Source organism: Clupea harengus, chromosome 4 (genome assembly GCF_900700415.2).
Source record: "Clupea harengus chromosome 4, Ch_v2.0.2, whole genome shotgun sequence".
In the NCBI taxonomy this organism is placed as follows: domain Eukaryota; kingdom Metazoa; phylum Chordata; class Actinopteri; order Clupeiformes; family Clupeidae; genus Clupea; species Clupea harengus.
The window spans coordinates 21,747,216-21,752,215 of record NC_045155.1 but is presented as its reverse complement, the minus strand read 5'-3'; positions in this window follow the sequence as shown (position 1 = coordinate 21,752,215).

Sequence of the window (5,000 nt, the reverse complement as noted above, 5' to 3'; positions counted from 1 at the left end):
AGGAGGACAGAAGAGCAGGGGGATAATTAAAGAGAGGGAGGGAGAACTGGAGATGGGAGAGCAAAGGAGTGGGAGGCTTGGAGGTCACACAGGTGTGTGCCATGTGTATGCATATGGAGAGCATACGTGTGTGTGTGTGTGTGTGTGTGTGTGTCTGTGTGTGTGTCTGTGTCTGTGTCTGTGTCTGTGTCTGTGTCTGTGTCTGTGTGTGTGTGTGTGTGTGTGTGTCTGCGTGTGTGTACGTCTGTCTGCGTGTCTGTGTGTGTGTGTGTGTGTGTTCGTGTGTGTGTGTGTGTGTGTGTGTGTGTGTGTGTGTCTGTCTCCGTGTGTGTGTGTGTGTGTGTCTGTCTCCGTGTGTGTGTGTGTGTGTGTGTGTGTGTGTGTGTGTGTGTGTGTGTGTGTGTAAAGGCTGCAGAAGACTAAATCTTTCCGTTGTATCCGAATCCTCCTGTTCCCTCCCTCAGGGTGCTGCAGCATCAGGATGAATATCAGATTCTGGTGTGATGGCCTGCTTTCATTGACCACACACATGCATAAACACACACACGTACACAAACATCTATCATCCGATCTGCCCCGCTCAACAGCTGGAAATCAGAGCAGGAGCAGGACGCAGAGGGAGCAGTGTGTGTGTGTGTGTGTGTGTGTGTGTGTGTGTGTGTGTGTGTGTGTGTGTGTGAGCAGGACGCAGAGGGAGCACTGTTCCTCATTCTGGGGGTGAGATGGACCCGCTGCACCGCAGAGATGAAGGACAGGACTAGCTGGATTGGAGTCTGCCTTAGGCCCCGTGCACACGGAGTCTAGTTTGCCTAAACCCGGAGAGAAATGTCTCTGGATAGCCCTATCGTGCACACGAACCCACTGTATCCGCACACTGTATCCGCACTCCTTCGAATCGGGGGTCCAAAGTGAGTCGAATCTGTCCGCGGGTTGGTGTTCGTTTGCACGCCCTATCCGCAAACCCTTTCTAATCTGATGATGTAATTGCCCCACTTGATCGCCTCGCAACCTCAGGCTGAACCCGTATTAACCCAACTGGTTCACTTCATAACAGCAACAACATAAACTAAATGTATGACGTGGCTCCTTTTTCGTGACTTACATTTTTCTACTGTGCTTAGTTGTTTGTATTGGGATAGTGTGCTGCTCTACCTACATGTGGATAGTTTTTCGTGGTCTTACTTAGCCAGTTGGACGTAATTTTTGAGACCAGACAGAACAACGGACACGACCGGCATTATTTAATAACTGAATGGGTTGCCATGGTGCAGCGAGTGAGGCAACCTGTCGTAGCAGCTCTCCAGTTTAAAAAAAAAATAAATAAAAAAAAATCTTCCTATTACCTTGCTGCTACTACACGTGAATTTGCCTAACGGGATTCATACACGTTTATCTATCTATCTATCTAAATCGATGTTAGGAAAGGGATGACATTAACAAGCCAGACTTTCATCTATCACTGTTTAATCTATTTGCATCAGACCGTTTTACAAAACCGGTTTTAAAAGTGTCAGCAATAGCCTATATGAGCAAATCTGACGTGAAAAGATTTTTATTATAGACGGAAGTTTCAAAACGGTCTGTAATAAAGATGAATGTTATGTTAGCTTTAGTCCTGTCAGACAACGATAGCGATAGCTACTAGACAGCGTTAACGTTACTTCAGAGGTACAGTCGGCTACGTGAAGGACAAAGCCCTCAACAATAGCCTACATAAAACCATGAAATTGGAAGCAATTGTAAACCATGAAACATTCAGGATACACACCACTTGCATTGTGGTCTCTCGTGCTCAAGCTCAGCATCTCCATAAAGCACAGGCATTTAAATAACTCAGACATGTCATGTTGCACATTGCTTTGTTGCACTGTTCTAAACTCTTTATTATCAATAAAAAATATAATTATTTTTCGTTTAACCTACAGTCTGCTCCGACCACTGATTTTATTAACCACCATAATGTGTTACTGTGCAGATTAAATGTAGGCTATGCGGCTAGGCTAAACGTTGCTAGTTGGATCTCGACTACCATAGCTGTCATATGTCACTTTATTAGCATGCTCCTGTCTTCTTCTCCGTTTTCTTCAGTTGTCTGTAGCACCGTTAAAGCGCCACCAACAGGCGTGGGGGATGTGCTACAGCGGATTCAATCGGATTCGCTGGGTTCATGTGCACGCAAATTTCTCTTGACCCGGCTCCGTGTGCTCTCTCTCCCTCTCTTTCCCTCTCTTTCTTTCTCTCTGTATCTGTATATGAGCAAATGGGATGTTAATCTGGGGTCCACACGATGTCTATGGGTTTCAGAGGTGAACAGAGAGACTGTTAATCTGGGGTCCACACGATGTCTATGGTTTCAGAGGTGAACAGAGAGGATGTTAATCTGGGGTCCACACGATGTCTATGGTTTCAGAGGTGAACAGAGAGGATGTTAATCTGGGGTCCACACGATGTCTATGGTTTCAGAGGTGAACAGAGAGACTGTTAATCTGGGGTCCACACGATGTCTATGGTTTCAGAGGTGAACAGAGAGGATGTTAATCTGGGGTCCACACGATGTCTATGGGTTTCAGAGGTTCAGAGGTTCAGAGGTTCAGAGGCTTGCACAAATCCACACACACACACACACACACACACACACACACACACACACACACACACACACACACACACACACACACACAGAGCTCTCAGTCATTGATAGGTTGTGTGATAATGTCATTCTCTTTCTGGCTTTTTAAACGCCTCACTCATCACAATGGACTGGAACATGAGGAGGCTGAAATTTCATCACACAAAGGGCACGTCCCTGTGTGCGTGGGTGTGTGTTTGTTGTTGTTCGTGTGTGTGTGTGTGTGTGTGTGTGTGTGTGTGTGTGTGTGTGTGTGTGTGTGTGTGTGTGTGTATGTTTGTGCTACATGGTGCATGTACACTGCCAAGGCTAACCACAGTAAATCAAGAACAAACCACAAACTCCCTAAGGCTTTGACACAACATTGAATCTGAAAGGTGTGTTTGTGTGAGTGTGATTGTGAGTGTGTGTGTGTTTGTCTCTGTGTATGTGTGTTGGCATTTAAACCTTCATAGCACACACTGTTAGGAGGAAGCAGTGATTTACTCACTCAACACATTCCTACACGCATACACACTCACCTCGGTGGGATAATGACTGCTAAAAGACCGCAGATATGTTCTAACCATATTTTATTGAATCTGAAATAACAATTATCACACTTGCATTCTTGCTGCCTGTCTGTGAGGGAAAAAATCTGTGTGTGTGCATGCGGGTGCGTGCGTGTGTGTGTGTGTGTGTGTGCTTGCGTATGTGTGTGTGTGTGTGTGTGTGTGTGTGTGTGTGTGTGTGTGTGTGTGTGTGTGTGTGTGTGTGTGTGTGGGTATGTGTGTGTGTGTATGTTTGTGTGTGTGTGTGTGTGTGTGGGTGCATGTGTGTGTGTGTGTGCGTGCATGAGTGTGTGCGTGAGTGTGTGTGTGTGTGTGTGTGCGTGCATGAGTGTGTGCGTATGTGTGTGTGTGTGTGTGTGCGTGTGTGTGTGTGTGCGTGCGTGCATGCATGAGTGTGTGCGTATGTGTGTGTGTGTGTGTGCGTGTGTGTGTGTGTGTGTGCGTGTGTGTGTGTGTGTGTGCATGAGTGTGTGCGTGGGTGTGTGTGTGTGTGTGTGTGCGTGCATGAGTGTGTGCGTGTGTGTGTGTGTGTGGGTGTGTATGTGTGTTTGTGTGTGTGTGCGTGGGTGTGTGTGTGTGTGTGTGTGTGTGTGTGTGTGTGCGTGCATGAGTGTGTGCGTATGTGTGTGTGTGTGTGAACCCATGCAAGGGTGACTCTGAAAGACCACCACACACAGACTCCTTTCTAGAGCCTTACTTGCTTCAGTGACAGTCTGAAGAAAGATGTGTGTCTGTTTGTTCCTTTTCTTTATCGTTTGATCTTTAATCCCTATCTCTTGTGTGTGTGTGTGTGTGTGTGTGTGTGTGTGTGTGTGTGTGTGTGTGTGTGTGTGTGTGTGTGTCTGTGTGTGTGTGTGTGTGTGAGAGAGAGAGAGAGAGAGAGAGAGAGAGGGAGACTCTGTATGTCAGTATGCCCTCCTATGTCTCCTCCTCAGAATGGCGTATCTCTGTGAGATGACTCAGTTCTATCTGCACATACTTAGTGGGGAAGAAGAAGGAGAGATTTAGGGGCTCACAGACAGAAGAAGAGGGACTTGTCTATTAGTCCTCCTTTCTGAAGTATTGAGCCACCAGTTGGGAATGGAAAAAGAGAAATAGCAGTGTACACAAACAACCCCTACCCCAAGCTGCACCTACACACAATGCATCTCTAGTTTGTGTGTGTTTATGTGATGATTAGATGGAATTACATGTGAAAAATGTCTTTGTGTGTTGCGTGAGGAAGTGTGTGTGTGTGTGTGTGTGTGTGTGTGTGTGTGTGTGTGTGTGTGTGTGTGTGTGTGTGTGTGTGTGTGTGTGTGTGTGTGTGTGTGTGTGTGTGTGTGTGTGTGTGTGTGTGTGTGTGTGTGTGTGTGTGTGTATGTTGAGGATGTATCTATGCAAAGCACCAAGAATGAGGCTATGTGTAAAAGGGCCCTTAAAGATCCACAGGGCCCCTTCATTAGTGATGCCAGGCCAGGGCAGTGCCTCTCTCCCTCTCTCTCTCTCTCGCTCTCTCGCTCTCTCTCTCTCTCTCTCTCTCCCTCTCTCTCCCTCTCTCTCTCTCCCTCTCTTCCTCTCTCTCTCTCTCTCTCGCTCTCTCTCTCCCTCTCCCCCTCTCTCTCTCTCTCCCTCTCTCTCTCAGTGGGGCAGGTGGAAGTGGAGGCCCAGGCTTGTGTGGTGACTGCTGGGACGAGAGGCAGGGAGGTCCTGAGAGAGGAGAGACCCCCAGGAACCCCACCTACACACACTTCACACAGAACTGAACCCCCTCTCTTATATGATGTGTGACTCCAGCAACAATGCCTCTTTGTGGAGGATTAAGTCTGTGTGTGTGCGTT